This window comes from Cupressus sempervirens, chromosome 1, assembly GCF_028749045.1.
Source record: "Cupressus sempervirens isolate cs-2001-9-10 chromosome 1, ASM2874904v1, whole genome shotgun sequence".
NCBI lineage: Eukaryota > Viridiplantae > Streptophyta > Pinopsida > Cupressales > Cupressaceae > Cupressus > Cupressus sempervirens.
The window spans coordinates 734,618,114-734,636,172 of record NC_143118.1 but is presented as its reverse complement, the minus strand read 5'-3'; the positions used below and the strand labels follow the sequence as shown (position 1 = coordinate 734,636,172).

General features: G+C 34.7%; 1 pseudogene; it reads left to right on the top strand.

Annotated features, from left to right (window-relative positions):
* The window catches only part of LOC149580023 (RNA-dependent RNA polymerase 2-like), a 104,251-nt pseudogene extending 93,007 nt beyond the window's left edge, over positions 1-11,244 (top strand).
* Positions 11,245-18,059: the final 6,815 nt, after the last annotated feature.

Here is an 18,059-nt window from a genome sequence, read left to right as displayed (position 1 = left end):
CAACCATTCTACAGTACTGGCAGATAGGGAAACTAAACATACATATATCCACCTATCTGTCCCATAAACCACTACATTACAGCTGACATGAGGGGGTATACTTATTAATGCTACCAATAAGTTTATATTAGCCAATCACAATACTGCTGGAAATGCTATGATTACATCTAAAAGTGTTGAATCATCCAAAATGTTGCATTATACAAATTATTCATCTATTCAATATGTAAGATTTTGAAAAAACAACATTTAAGGGATTAGGAATTAGTTGGCTCATGCTGATGTAAGTTGGTTGATGTTTTTACATAAAAATTCCAGTTGCTCCTAGATCAAGGATTGTCTAAACGGTAAGGATGAGAGTAATGATCTTCTAAATGTAATAATTCAAGATAACATATAGACTTAAAACATGAATTTACCATTTTAAGATTAGTCTTCTATTATTTTAATTTCGTGGTAGCTCAGTAATAAACAGAAAAAAAAGAAAGTTTCAGTATATCAAAGCATAACCCAACTATAATGGATTTTAAGGAAAACCTACAGTATTGCTGTTGACATAACCTTTGGTTTTAAATTAACACCTCTGGTTCATCCTATTAAGACATTGCGCTGTAGCTTAAATAGAAATCAGTATATTAAACAGGATATCAGTGATATATTATCATAATCACATTCTTCCATATCATACCCATCACAGCAAACATAAACATGAATTAACAATCTTAGTTTCCAGAAAAATAAAAATGGAATAAAAATCTCAGTTTCCAGCAAGGTTTGTGAATGCTATTAATCATCATATTTTGTCACAGCATGAGGTTGTATCTTAAAATGTATTAGCATGAGGGTTGCATCTAATTTTGTCAAAAACTTTTGTATAACACCATCTTTAAGGGAGGATACAACAACATTCGAAATAGAAAAATAGCATAAGGAGAGTTATATTACCAATCCAGTTAATAAGACTCCCACAGAGTATAAAATCAAAAATAAATAATCATGTTTATTGAAAATTTCTGCATGCTACAGAGGAAACACCATGGAGCCGTTCAACACATGCCACCAAAATTTGATTTAAACAAGGAATTCTTTGTTTTGCCTTTCATTCCATTCAAAGAGAAAATGCAAATAAATCGTTTCATTTCCAAACAAATAGCAAGAAGGAAACAGATTGAAGCAGGATGGTTAACAAGGAACCTGGAAAAGAAAATGGCATCTGATGACACAATTGCTCCCTTCCATCTTCAGCCGCTCTTGCTACTTTCACTCCCCAAAAATGTTGTGTATTTTTCCCCGTTATCTCCAAAACGCTATTCTTAATGATGCCCTCCAAGAAAGCCGATGACAAATGACCTAACTGCCTTCCTTCTTTCCTTGCGAAAAAAATATCTTCCTTTACTTTAAACAAATATCTTTTGTTATGAAAACATTTCAACACATCTTGTTTTAACAATTGGTTTTTCGCAAGAAGCATACATATATAGTCACCTTTGTTATGATGGTAATAAAGAATGTTCCTGAAAAGAGTCTTAATGATATCCACAATTTATTCAATTAAACATTAAATCTAACTTTTTCCGTCATTAGATTATATTGACCTTTTTCAAAATCTCTTATGTAAATAAAAAATGTTATTTCCACATTCATTCTTATATATAAAAATAAATAACATGGTAATGCACAAGCAGTATTCTAACATCGTATAAATCCTAAGTGAAGTGTGTGTGTGGTTGCATGGTCATCTAACACATCCCCTTCCAGGAGGCTAACCTTCTCTACCTCGACCACACTTCCATCATAATGATCCCTGCATCCACTCAGACACTCACAATCATATCAAGAAGTCAGTATCAATCATGATTAACAACTTAATTACATCAATATTAAAAATAACATTAATGGAATTAGAACTATAAGCATGACATCATAATTACATCAAATAGCATTATCATCGAATGATCATTTCATATATATCCTTCATAATAATCGTTTAAATTTAGAAGTCTAAATCATTAACTTTAATTTATCTTTTAATTAAGTCTAAATTTGACCAAGTTGACATATCCACATAAGCATGAAAAGAAAAATTTCTAGGGTGAGACATGACAGATTTGCTCATTAAAAGTTTCAAATCTATTCACAGGGAAAGCAAGAAGAGGAGGGAAAGAACAGAGCCATCTTGGTCTGCCCAAAAAAGTCTCTTTTCTTAGACTCTAATTCTTTAGAGATGCTTCATCAACTACTCACTCTACGATGATCAGGGCAAGCATTCTGACAACAACATTTTTAACTACAATAGTAAGCCCTTATAATCTCCAAATTTATAATAAGAAGAGGATTCTTGCTGAATGTATTCATAAACGTCATTTCTGAAAGCTTAATACACTATGAGTTTTTCTTATGCCATAATCGCTTTAACATCAGATTCCTTTAGCTTTGCATTTAAAATATTCGTGCTCTTGAGTGGAGAGGGAGTAAGTGTGTGCCTCCAAATTTCATCTTTTGTGAGCACTTAGATTTACCATATTCCAAGGCCATCAAATTAAAACTAGCAATCGCACCTTAAGGGTGCAATAAGTACATTGAAGGTGACTTCAGATCTACAGACATTGACTTCCTCTTGTACAAGTTCCAACAAGTGCTTCAAATTTTGAACTTGACTTTATTTGTCCTTTAAAACCTTTTTTGAGTAGATGGGCATCTGTTAGCTCCTTGCTTTAATAAAAGCTTCCTTCTCTTTAATTCTCTTTCAGTGTACCTCCAAACATTTGGTGGCATGTCTACACTTTGCACCTTCCTCTTCAATGCAATCACTTGATATATCTTTTCATACAAAACCTCCATTAATTTAAAGAACTTGAAATAATGAGCAAACTATACTTAATTTTATCATAGATATTGGAACATCTCTAACATATTCAAATTCTTCATGATTCATCATGAGTAGACCCCACTCACCCATTTTATTTGCAATAATAATACTCACATACCAAAATACCCTCGTTCCCCAACATCTTATTAGCCTAACGAAATTAGTTGGGCCCCAAAGTGGGTTCGGCTAATTTTTTTTGTGAACTTAAACACCCGATCCTTCAAATTAACTCACTGAACACTTGGTATTGATAAAAATAAAAATTCATCATTGAACCATCATTTTTAACTCAATTTTCAGCATTTTGTAAATTATAAATTTTGTGCTAAGAGGTCCTCTAGTTGGCCTTAAAAGTTGACTAAAACGGATAACTAGGCTCTAAAAAAAAAACATACTGATTCTTTGTTCCATATTCTTGCACCCTATCAGATCTCATGTCATAACGACACCTAGGTCAAAAGATATTGACCATCAAATTTTCCTTCTCATAACTACTTGCAAGCAAACATGTTAGAAAACCATAAATAACATTCGGTTTTGGCTTTGAAAATAGGTCAAACTGATACTTGAGGGCATGAAAACTAGGGCATTAGTTCACTGTCATGAGGAGAGTATAAATCTATGAGTTGGGCTCATAGCGAATAATTGGGTGAATTTGGTGAGCGGTCAAAGTGGGGTACTTGGATTTGCAAGACTGGGAGTAGTGGCAAAAAATGATTTTCACAAACAGAATGGATCTGGGAAAGTGTGCAAATGAATTCATCAAGACTTAAAAACTAGCACACTTGAAGAATTTTTAAAGTAAAACATAACACTCCAATCCATTCGATCTCACTTATCACAAATTCAGAGTTATGACATCTCGAGCAGAGCTACCAATCAATCTGCATTTCTTGACACCAGTAAAACATCATAAATTGTATTTGGAATCATGTTTGAAAACTAATCAAATTGATTCATCATAGGCTCAAAAATAGAACACAACAAGTCTATAACCTCTAGAATGCAATTCAAAAGAAAAATTTTCATTTCAGTTAATTGGGTCAAAGTTATAACTGGTCAAATAAGGCCTCCCAAAATTCTAAACAATTAGACAACCAACTTTGAGGGATTCAAAACCTAGTCATAAAATATTGAAATGACTTGAAATCTAAAACATAGGTTCTTCAATATGCATAGTAAACACTCCCAAAGAAGTGAATCATGAAACCTTACTAGGTGTGAGATATTCGATTGCAAACGAGGCCTCGTGTCATTGTTTGACACTTAGGCAAAAAATGAAGATTTGAACATTGCTCAAAATAGAACTTCACAGAATGACTCAGAATGACAATTTATCTTCATGGGATGCATAGATATGTTGAATGTGAGGTGTTAGATACATTAAGCACCTATTATGCCTCAAAAGGACAATCAGGTACACATGCATTAAATGCATTTATAGGACTCTATTTTTAGAATGGTACTCAAAATCAAGGCTTCAATTTTGAGTCCCAACATACCCTTGGATGTTATTGTTGTAGATGTTTCTATCTTTGTAGGTTAAATACATTTGGTTTAATCTATGTCTTTGTAGAGTAAGAACACGACTAGTTCACCCAAAGATTTTCAAACTTTAAATTGCTTCTCTAAGAGACACATTTTCTCTAGAAAGCTCTTGATCTTCTTTAGTTTCCAACTATTAGCTCTTAACCATTACCTTTCACCCATTATCTTTCAACCATTAGCTCTAATACCATATCAGATATTTTCAGAACAGAGGAAAACATAGCATAACATGAAAACCACAGGCAAAAATATTATGTCTATTACTTCATCTACAATCCTCGTTTACATAATAACTAATAGATTTAAAACAAAGCAATAAAATGATGCCATTATTTGAAACTCAAATCTAAGTGGGAAAGCACAACATTCACTTAACATATGAAATGCATGAACTAACTATCCTAAAACTAAAATGTGCGAGGGTTGACCAATTAACAAGTACAAAAGAAATATTATAATCAATAATTACATTTATCAGTTTCATCTATCCTTACAAGATGCTTACATTTTATTTTTATTAGCCAATAGGATTTTACATAAGGGAAAAGCCCGCCAAATAAGTCTCATGTTGCAACTTCTTATTTGTTGGTAATTGTGAAATGGTCAAAAACTACCATGTCGTGAATGTCTTGGACAAATCAAAATTTTTGATGGTGTTATCGTTATTCTAGGCTTCCATTTGTTTACTTACTTTGTTTAATATTTATTTAATTAAATTTGTTCCGTGATAGTTTACAAAGTTCAAGACTTACTAGAGGCTTGCCAACAATTTTTTTTTGACACTTTATAATAGCATAATTTGTTGTTGGATATATAAATTTTGATGGGAATAAGATGGTTGCATATTATACCCATAAAAAAAAATGGTTGTAGATAATATTAAGAGAATAAAGAGAAGTTCTAATCATAACATACACTAAAACAAATATAATCTACAACATGTTTGTTTTGAAATAAAAGATACAAAAGATCCCACCCAAGCAAAAATAATAATTTAAGGCCTTACAATTTTTAAATACAAAAAATCTAAAAGGGGATCCATAATTGTATATATGTGGATAATTGTGAGTTTTTGAAAGAGCATCTAGATTTAAGTGGCAGTTACTTCATTAGATTATTTGTAAGAGTGTAGTTGTCAATTCTATATATGATTTTGGAGATTTCAAATTCATTAAAATTGTGATATTACATGTAGATTTATTCTTATATTGAACTTTAGAGAGATTAATTAAGTTATTACCTTCATTAAATATATGTTAATTCAACATATAATGTAAAAAATTTGATGTGTGAGTGTGTAAACATTTATTATTAATACTTAAAAAATGTTTAGTTTACTTTGGAAGTTCATGCTCTTTTTATAGGAAACAAATATCACGATAATTATATCAAGATAATTTTCTATCATTTAGATTTCTTGATGGAAAGGACGCAAATTTAGTTAACACAATTTTTATTCTTTGCCCATAATCAAACCTCTTTCATAATCAACTTCCAAGTTTATGATGGTAGATAATTTGTGTCACATTAGTTGTCCTCGTGAGGAACTGGGGCTGGAAAAGAACGAAGAATGCAAGTAGACCATAGGGTATGTGCAAGATCATGGTGTGCCAAAAAGTGGCGATGTGAAAAAAATAGAGTATGAAGACATCCAAAAGCGCTTCAAAATCCACTCTAACTTTTTTCCACCTATCCAGGTACCAAACCTGGAAGGTAACGCCGAGCCTTATTGGATATCCGATAATCACAATCCTATAATTATAATTATTATAATATAATATAATAATATTATTATTATATTATAATAATATAAAAATATTGTATTATAATAGTATAATATATTATTTAATATTATATAATATAATAATAATATTATTATATTATAATTGTATAATATTATACTATAATAATAATATTATATTATAATATTTAATATTATAATATTTAGTAATGTAATATAATATATATAATATAATATATATAAAATATAATATTATAATAATAAAGTATTATATTATAATATAAAATATTATATTATATTATTATAATATAATATAATATAATATAAAATATAATATAATGTAATATATTATATATAAAATATCATATAATAATAAAAACATAAGATATTATATGTTATAATTAATATATAATATATCGGATATTTGATATCTGTGCACAACATAAAACAAAAAACATAGACCTGCGAGCCCATTATTATGTTATTTGGGGCTAGTTTTTTGCTAGGGTGATCGGATATATGATTGAATATCAAATATCAGATATTAAGGTATTTTTTTTTTCCCAACTCATTTTAAACCTAAATTCAATAGCTTTTAGCATGATTTTTTTTTTTTTAGTTGAATCTAGGGTTTTTTTGAAAAAATGGTTAAAATTAAGGTTTTTTTTTAATATATATTACATTTTGCAATTCAATAGGAATGGATGATCAGAATGATGACACTGAGGCAGGGAATAATATTCCTCGTAGCCCCCACCAAATGTTCCAGCACCCCCACAAAACCATCTGCCAAATGATCCTCTACCCCCTCAAAACCCTCCTCGAATCGAGGATTTGATAAATGAAAATCTCATTGAGTTGAGAGGTTTGCATAGAACATATAATAATGTACCCGCATTGGCTCCTATGTTATCGATGTTAAACACCATAGTGGATAACATTGAAACCCTTACGAACCAACAAAATGTCTCTCTTCATTGGCATGATGAAATGCACAAGATGTTTGATGATAGTTTGGACTATGATGAGGTTGTGGCCCTCAACATAATCAACGACGATTTGGCTAGCCTTTTTGTAAACCCGAAAATGGGTTGACCCAAAAAAATCCAAACTATCCATTAAATGGTGCACAAATGATACCATATGTGCAAACTTTTGGGATCGTTGGTGGATGGTCTTTGATATCCCTCCACATGGAAATTTAGACATACCATTTTATTTCCTTAGAAAATTATATGAAGAATTTATGTTGAAACTTAAAGTGAACTATTGGAGCATGAAGCCCAACATGGGCTTAGGACTAGGAGCTCCTCAGGATAGACCCTCTTCCTAGCAGAAGAAAGCTGGCACTTTTTTCCCCCCCACTGATATCTCCCCTCCTCCTCAAGTACAACATCTAGATATTATGATAGAGGCTAGCTCTCAGACCATCAGAGCCATTCATAGGTTGAGTAGCCTAATGATATCTCAGGCTAGTTCAGTCCTGCCTCCTCATGTTGATGATGCTGGTGCTAGTTCATCATTGACTAGCTCATCACACATTGTGTGCCTCACACTTGCATTATGTGCAAGAATATTTTCCTGGGTCCCATAGATGATCTTCCTGAGTATCATTTTTTATTAGACGAGGATACACCAGACACATGCACAGAGGCTACAGACCCTGATGTGAGATAGGAGGGGAATGCAGAGGCATGGACTCCTTCAGTGTTGGTACGTGTAAACTTTTTTTGTTATGACATATGCGATTTAAAGTTAATTTTTATAATAGAGTAATTTTAATTTTTAAGCCATATTGACTTTTATATGTATGTGATCTTCATTCATGTTTAGTTGATGACCGAGGAGGAGCTCAGACAGATTGATGATGCCATGCTCTTGGCCATTTCATTTGGCCTTGAGACATCTACAGTAGATTATGTTGTGTTCTCATTTTTTTTTCTATTTGATATTGTAGCATATATGGTTGCTAATCTTTCTTTTATCTTGCAGGTAGCACCTGTCTCGAGGGGACAAAGTGCAGGGGGTGAGCTAGCACACATTGACAAAGGAAAGGTAATTAGGCACTTTCTATTTGATTAAATATCGATGCATTCTTGTAATTGTTTTGTGGTAATCTCATTTGATTACATTCTTTATTGTATATAGGGTGTGGCTACTAGCGATGAACCTGTATAGATTATGCATCGTAGACCATTAGGGATTTCCATTTGCACTGAGAGCCCCATTATATGTATAAGTATCATTTATTTTTTATTATCCTTATCTTCATAAATAAATTCAAAATTGATTTTTGTGATATTAACAACTACTATTTTGTATCTCATAGGAGACTCCTGGTGCACATGAGGTCCGATGGGAGAGTTATGTAGATTTGATGACGTGACCACTCACTCTCGAGGAGGAACCTACAATAGTAAGTTTTAGTTTGAATTCATGATTAAATATGTTATAAATTTAGCATGCTATGAATTATAATGTTATAGTTTAAATTGTAGATTCATCTAACAAACATATTTGAATATATACAGCCCACAATCAGAGAGGTACCAACATTGCTGAGGGCATATGAGAGGACTCCTAACTGGTGCAGGAGGTTGATGAGAGAGGTATTTATTATGAAATTTTGATAGTATAAATCTCCATTACAAAAAAGATCATTATGAATTTGAGTAATTCAATGTTAGATACGTAGAATCATATAAATTTAGTAGTCTAACTTTGGGTTTTCCTTTTTGGTTTATGTAGGAGGCATCCAATCCACCTAGTGTAGCGAAGAGGCTGCATTTTGATCATCCAACAACACCGTAGGATAGTATAGTTGTCGTAGGATGCATCATGAGACATTTTGAGATGGCATATGCCACATTGTATATAGAAACATTGATATTATACACATTCTAATGGCATGATCAGCCACATTTTGTATATGGATCTATGTATTTGGATATATATTTGAGTACTTTGTCTATAGATATGTTGGTCTAATTGATGAACGAATGAAAAATATAGAAAAGAAGACATCCATTTAGTTTGTCAATCATCAATTTTAAATTCTTCTTTTAACATGTTCATTATTAATAAATGGTATATTATAGTTCAAATTTTTATTATTGATTCATATTATATGAGTAGTGGTTTGTATATATTTATGACTTATAAGAATGTATGGTCTATTTAGCACTTATTACATTCTGGCAATGTTGATATAGATGACAAAACTTCTTAAAAATCTCCATCCTTGCACTACTCTAACTTAAAACCTATTTAACCATAAAATTTTCAAGATCAAAATCAGTCAGTTCACTGGCCCATTTAAAAATTAATATCATATGAATTCAATATTTATTCTTAACATCCCTAGCACTGGAAAAGTCTTATTCTGAGTGGTTGAGTTAACCAAATGCTTTTAACATATATTTTGTCTTTTAAACATAAATTTTAATAACATAAAAAAGATGTGTGACTTATATAAATAATAATAGGAACATAAGACATATAAGTAATTTTTGTAACAATAAATACTAACACATGATGCTAGATTCTCGAAGAAGTGCCTCAGCCTTCTTACTTATTGTTTGCTACTTAACCCTTTCTAAGCATACTTACATGCTGACTTTCTATCACACCCACCTTTGATAACTAAGCATTTTTTAAATGAGGAAAAGGTAGTTGTTATCACAAACTGTAAAAAAGGTATACAAATTCTAAGGGATATCAAATTTTACTGCTTAGGCAAGGTTTTAAATTCACCTCCTATTTCACACGCAATTGTCTTTTTAGTACAAATATTATGGTGCTTGTAGACTTGGAGTAGAATGCTAATAAAGTTAACATGTGATGTTATTTTTTTTTGTCGCAGTGGCAGTTTGGTCCAAGAATTTTTAAGAAGGTTGCAGTGCAAAGATCATGTTTGATAGTTGACTAGGATCCTTATAAATTTTTCAAAGAGGACATTGAGATTATTTGGTGTAGGACAACAGATTTCTTAGCATTCTGTAGCATTGGATAGTCAAATGCATTTTTTCTAAAACTTCCTAATGGTATCGAGCTTACTAAAATCATTGAAAGCTTGCCTCTGCATAGAGCAATGACAGAGCAACTTATTCTAGAAAATGGCAATTCATTTTCTCCCTTTCCACGTATGGTTCCAACTATTAATGTTCCAGAGGGTGTTAAGCTGCCTTATGAGATACTGTTTCAAATCAACTCTCTTATTCATAGTGGGATACTCAGTGGCCCAACATTGAATTGTCATTTTTCTAATTTGCTAAATAATGAGAAGAAACCAGCTTTGCACATATGTCTGGCCTTAATAGAACTACACAAATTGAAGTCGACATGTTTCGACCTAGAAACATGGCTTCAAAATCAAGTAAAGAAGTTGCAAACTAGTCAAAATTAGTTTAAGTCTTTGACAATTTCTGGACATGATGACATATTGAAATTCCATCGGGCCCGAGTTACTCCGACTAGTGTCTACTTTTTGGGCCCCGACTTGAATATTTCAAGTTGAGTGACAAGGCATTTTTCAAAGTATGTTGATGATTTCCTCAAAGTCTTTTTTGTGGAGGAGGATTTTAATAAGCTTCATTCAATTGCTTTGATTGCAAAAACTGAATATGGTTTTCATGCAAGACCACAGAGATCACAAGTATATGATAGAATATTGTAAATTTTGAAGGAAGGCATTACAATAGGCAACAAAATATTTGAATTCCTTGGCTTCTCAGCCAGTTAGTTGAGGGAAAATTCAATCTGGATGTTTGCTCCAAATGACAAAGTTACTGTCGAGTCCATTAGAAAATGGATGGAAGATTTCCACTGTACAAATGATTCAGCCATACATGCCAAGAAAATGGGGCAACCATCTAACTCTTCGAGGTAAACATTAACTGTTTGAGATCATGAAGTTTCCCTTATTCTTGATAGTTACGTTTGTACAGATGGTATCAACTATTGTTATTTAGATGGAATCAGGAATATTTCTTTACGTCTGGCAAAGTAGATAGCTCATATTTGTTGATTGAGTATGCCTCCTCCTTCAATGTTCCAGATCGTTGTGTCGAATCCAAATGGAATATGATCTCTCAAAAATGAGATAGGTTATTTTAGGCCTCAGCATCACCATCCTGTAGCATTCAACAGTTCATCGATAGCCCTCACAAGCTCTGAGTTATGACCCTCGAAAGATCAACCTCAAAATGCACTTAGAGAACCTTGAGGACTCCTCGATACGGGGTGGCTGCGGACGATGGATGGTCTCTATGGATGGAACAAAGGGTGTCACTACGGTTCACCAGCCCACCTAGAGCTAATGGCACTGATGATTTGATGTCAAGATCAATGGTTTCAAAGTTGTGTTGTGGTGCACCTATGAACTGAGGCACATTGCGAGTTTTGGCATTGAGCAAGATCATTGTGTCGAATCCAAACAGAATGTGATCTCTCAAAAATGAGATAGGTTATTTTAGGTCTTAGCATCACCATCCTATAGCATTTGATAGTGATTCAATAATCCTCATGAGCTCCAAGTTATGACCCTCAAAAATTGACCTCGAAATGCACTTAGAGCACCTTGGAGACTCCTTGGTACGGGGTGGCCGCGGATGATGGATGGTCGCTATGGTTGGAACAAAGGTGTGACTAGGGTTCACCCACCCACCTAGAGCTAATGGCATTGATGATTTGATGCCAAGATCAGTGGTTTCAAAGTTACGCTGTGGTGCACCTATGAATTGAGGCACACTATGAGTTTTGGCATCGAGTGAGATCGCTATGTTGAATCCAAACGGAATGTGATCTCTCAAAAATGAGATAAATTATTTTAGGCCTCAACATCACCATCCTATAGAATTCAATAATTCATCGATATCCCTCACAAGCTCTGAGTTATGACCTTTGAAAGATCGACCTCGAAATACACTTGGAGAACCTTGGGGACTCCTCAATATGGGGTGGCTACGGACGATGGATGGTCTCTGTGTCCAAAACAAGGGTGTCACTAGGGTTCACCCGCCCACCTAGAGCTAATGGCACTGGCGATTCAATGCCAAGATCAACGGTTTCAAAGTTACATTGTGGTGCACCTATGAACTGAGGCACATTGTGAGTTTTGGCATCGAGCGAGATGGTTGTGCCAAATCTAAATGGAATGTGATCTCTCAAAAATGAGATAGGTTATTTTAGGCCTCAACATCATTTTCATGTAGCATTTGACAGTTCATCAATAGCCCTCACAAGCTTCGAGTTATGACCCTCAGAAGATTGACCTCAAAACACACTTAGAGAAACTTGGGGACTCTTCGATGCGGAGTGGCCACGAACGATGGATGGTCTCCATGGATAGAACAAGGGTGTCACTAGGGTTCACTTGCCCAACTAGAGCTAATGGCACTGATGATTCGATGCCAAGATTAGCGGTTTCAAAGTTGCGCTATGGTGCACCTATGAACTGAGGCACATTGCAAGTTTTGGCATCGAGCAAGATCATTGTGCCGAATCCAAACGGAATGTGATCTCTTGAAAATGAGATAGATTATTTTAGGTCTCAGCATCATTGTCCTATAGCATTCAATAGTTCATCAATAGTACTCACGAGCTCAGAGTTATGACCCTTGAAATATCGACCTCAAAATGCACTTAGAGCACCTTGGAGACTCCTTGGTATGGGGTGGCCATAGATGATGGATGGTCTCTATGGCTAGAAAAAGGGTGTGACTATGGTTCACCCACCCACCCAAAGCTAATGGCACTAATGATTTGATGACAAGATCAATGGTTTCAAAGTTATGTTGTGGTGCACCTATGAACTAAGGCATACTGCGAGTTTTGGCATTGAGCGAGATCACTGTGCCGAATCTAAATAGAATGTGATCTCTTGAAAATGAGATAGGTTATTTTAGGCCTCAACATCACCGTCCTGTAGCATTCAGTAGTTCATTAATAGCCCTCATGAGCTCCGAGTTATGACCCTCAGAAGATCTACCTCAAAACGCACTTAGAGAACCTTGGGGACTCCTTGGTACGGGGTGGCCACGGACGATGGATGGTCTCCGGGGCTGGAACAAGGGTGTCACTAGGGTTCACCTGTCCACTCAGAGCTAATGGCACTAACGATTCGAACAGTTCTAGCCATTAGGAGTTAGATTTTGAAAAGTTGTCAAGAAATTTTTTTGCAATTTTTGCGCTAAGACAAGTTTTGTTGCAAATTTGATTGCAAACAGACTCTACAAACTCCTAAGGACCCTAATAATGTTCTAAACATCTAGACTTACCTAAAAAATATGGAATTTACCAAAAATCCACTTTATTGGACCAATTGATGGCCAAGGCTTATAGTTGTACCATGGGGTCTTGTGTCCATTACAAATGTGGATGGTCATAGGGAGATCATTAGATCTATCCCTAAACCTTATTACATCAAGAAAAGAAAAATGATTAGGTGCTTTGCACTAGTGTTCCCTGTATTTAATTAATGTTATTGGACTAAGAACTAGTTTTCCTCTCAGTTGGAAGGGTGGGCCTAAGGGTTCAACACTAATGGGTGATGTTGAACCACCTTGGTAATGACTAGTTCATTTGGGGAGTCTTGAGACTGCATGCAAAGAAATTCTTATCGATTTTACTCTTGTTTCAAGGGGTGGGCCTAAGAGCTCAACATATTAGAATGATGTTAAATCACCATATTAATGAATAGCTCATTTGGAGATGGTAGCTAACCAAAGCTTAGAAGATTATTTTTATAGTATTGTAAAAAAAAATTGTGAGAACCTTGCTACTAAAAATTAAGAGTATATGCAATTTTCCCAATGATTCTAAGCATAGTAACCAATGGAGGAAGAGTTCGCATGGTTGTAATAATGCATGGTAACCATGATGAACCAACAAAAAGGAGAAACACTATGAACCATGATGCACTTGAACATAAAGATGATTATGGAAAGGATAAAATGCAACATGTTACTTCACTCCCAAATGTTGACAATATACAAGTGATGCAGAGGATAGGGTGATGGACCCAAGTAACAACCTAAAATGAGCAAAATTTGTAACAATGTGCCAAGTGACCCTTCTAGGTCCTGATGGTCAAATCCCACAATGGTCAACTCTAGGAGGTTTTAAGGCTTCAATGAGTTTGTTTTGACATATTCACCATGTTCCAACACTTACCCTTGAGTTTCAATACTTTTCAAGCCAAAATGCACAACGTGCCAAAATGTTGTCTATGCAACTTTACAATTCTATGGCAACAACAAGACAAATAGGCGGATAAATTTTATTTTTTCCAAAAGACTCCTTGAATAAACAGATGTTTTGGATATCCTTTATCCTTTCACAAAACATATATAAGACTTAGACACCCTTCCTTTGGAAAATATCAATGAACTTTCACACCTCCTGTTTTTTAACAATGTAGAAAAGATGCATTTACAAAGCAACCACTAGAAGGACTTAAAATTTGGACTCCAAACTTTGCATAGGCTCCTAAAATGACTTCAATTAGACAAATCCACTCTCAATTTCATTCTATGGGTTCCCTAACCCCAAAAGCCCCAATTCACCTTCTCAAAACCCTTGTTCCTAAGGCATCACCAATCTCACATGTGCCAAGCCTTCTTGGACTAATTAAAAATTCAGACATCTATGTTTTATTACCATAAACATGAATCAACTCACAAACACTATCCTCTTTAAGGAAAATCTCTTCCTATAGGACTGTCCCCTCACTTTCAACCCTTGTTTTCACCCTTTTATGTTTGGTGGTGTAGACACTAAAAATTGTCCCAAATGACTTTATTAATTTAATTAATAATGGTCACATTATTTTACTTATTTAATTAAAATTATTTTAATTAAATAGGTTCATTTTTGGCCTAAGTATTTAATTTTTTTTAAAAAATACTTCCTAGCCTTAATGTGTTAAATTTAATTTAACACATGATTCTCCATTTATTCCCTTTTTTAAAAAAAAATTTATTTATTTAAATCCTCCATATCCTATTAATTTCTTCTAGACCTTGATTAAATTAAATTTCATTTAATTTAATCTTTATCCTAATCTATATCCATAAGCCTAAGAGTATGTGTACTCTTATGAGTTGTCATCATAAGGGTTTACATTTCTTTTTAAGCACATGGTGTCTACAACTTGAGAACTTTCTACACACATGTGCCACGTCATCATTTTATCCTCCCAACTAAGGATATGAGATAAGGTGCTTAATTGTTAATTCTTATCCTTATCTTTTAGACACCCTCTAGATGTTTCCTGAGAGTTTTTAAATAGAAGCCTTGTCTCAAGCATTGCATATAGAGGATTATTGGATTACATTGACATGCCGTCACTTTGAGTCTAGAATCACCTCATTGAGAGTTTGCATTATAGCTACATTTCCATATCGAGTTTATAGGCTGCATATTAGTGATTTGATAGATGGTAAGATTTACATTTTGTATTGCATCTTAGTTTTTGTTGTGCATTCATATTTAGTTTACATTCTAGTTTTAGTTTTCATTCTAGTTATAGCTTGCATCCATATATAGTTTTCATAATTTCATGTTCATTGCATCATAGAGTACCTTTGAGTGTGACTTCCTCCATAGTCATATCTTGAAAGTATTCTTCTTTTCATATAGTCTAGGATCATATTGCACATTCACTTTGCACTCACACTCACATTTGCACTTCCACACAAGGGATTTTCTTATTGTTGTGTTTGTGAGAGCATACCAAACACACCCTCCATCAAAGATACACCAAAAATGGCTACACATAGCTGCCCTTGTTGAGTAGTAGAGGTGGTTGGAATTTTGGTTTGTTGGTTGCTTTTGTGAATTTCTTTTAAATTAGCTTGATTCCTTAGGCTTCCAGCAATTTGTACATTTTTCAGCACACATTTTGGCATGCCCGGTGGGACCCACGTCCCTGATCTCACTTCAGAAGTCCGCTAATAAAACTTTCTGCAGTTCAAATTAGCATTTTGTCGTCTCTGATAGTCTCAGTGTCATCTGCGTTGTGCATCTACGCATATCAGCGTCTCCAAAGATCAGCGTCTCTGAGAACAAGTGTTTGTGCCGTCGCCAAAAAATTAGGTTCTTTTTTTTGCGTCTCTGTCTAATTTATTCTATCGTCTAAGTTAGGGTTTTGTCGTCTGCGCTGATTTCTCTATCATTTGTGCACTGTGATCTGTCGTTTGCGATCCGAAATTGGCGTCTGCACTTTGTATTTTAGCTTCTGCACTCTGCATTTTGGCGTCTGTGCTCTACATTTTGTTGGTTGATGCGACGTGCTCCCCTGCCCACAGGTGGTTAATTATGTGGTGTTCCATGTTCACTAACAGTCATGGATTTTGGTGCAACGGCAAGTGGGCCTAACAATTGGTATCAGAGCTATGGTTTTATTATTGTAACCCTAGGTTGAATCCATGGGAATGCATGAGAGGATAAAAGAAAAGGGCAAGATATATGAATGATTTATTGCAGATCTGAAGGTTTTGGATTTTCTGTTATGATGGGATGTTAAAATATTTGGGCATGTGAAATTGTTGGACAAAAATATTTTTTCGGATGTTTCATTTAAATGAGGGTTTTGGGGGGTAGCTTGCAGAAATGACCTCCTGGGTAAAAACAAACCTCACCATTGGATCCGGGTCGACATTTCCATAAAATTTGATATATAATATGCCCTAGTTTGGCCATGTTAAGAGGAAATGAAAGAGTTTTTTAGTTTCAGCCCATGATGGCCATCAAATTTAATCCCGTCGGAATTTTCGTCACTGAAAAAATAAAAAATGAAAAATCGTACTGAAAATGGTAAAAAGATTGTCTTAGTAAAACAACCATAACTTTCTCTCAGAATATCGGATTTCAAAGTTCTTATAGGCGTTGGAAAGCTAATTCAGAGCACTACAACAATTGGTATCAGAGCCTAGTTTTGGCCTGGTCATGGGTTCAAATCTCCCTGGTGCCTTCCCGAACCGCGTAAGCACCAGGTATGCGCGTCGAGGGGGAGATTGTTGGGTGATGCGACGCGCTCCCCTGCCCACATGTGGTTAATTATGTGGTGTTCCATGTTCACTAACAGTCATGGCTTTTGGTGCAATGGCAAGTGGGCCCAACACATTTTGGCATCTGCGCTCTGCATTTTGGTGTCTGCACTCTGCACTTTGGCGTTTGCACTCTGTGCTTTGCCGTCTTCGTGTTTTAGCATCTTCGATTATTAGCGTCTGTGACTGTTGAGGTTTAAACTAACGGTTAATTGTTTCTTGAGCATTTGGTGAGTTTGCAAGTCGAGCATTTATGTTAGAGGATGAACTAGAGTGTAACAGGCTTGGTCACATTTGAAATTGGAGCATTTTAAACGAGTACATTTAGTATAGAGCACATTTGGATTTGGGCCTTAAAATGAAATCACATCCAAAGCCTTAAGGAAAATTAACTTCATTTCAGCATTGTCATTTCAGCATTTTCATTTTCAGCATTTTCTGTTAGTATTTTATTTTCTGCTATTTAAAGTTGGAAAGAACCTTGTATGCTCTAAACACATGTGTCTTCAATTAGAGTAGCAAACTTAAATTTTTGTGGATAACGAACAAGTGTCTTTTAAACCCCAAGTCCACTTACGTATTCTCTCCCCTCGCACCTTTGGGTGACCTTGGGTGCACAAGAAATAAGTGGATTTATTTTTTATTTTTTAGGAGGCCTGCTTGGGGATTTCATCACCCCTTGGGATGACCTCAACTCCAGCGTTCTAGCAGAGTATAAGAATCAGGAGGTGAATCAAAAGACACCTTTCTTGGAAGTGTAAATATTGTCACTCTTGGCTAAGCCCCAAAGAACTTTATACCTTTGGGAAGTGAAGGAGGAGATTTGGGTTACCGTCTCCCATCGGCTGTGTGG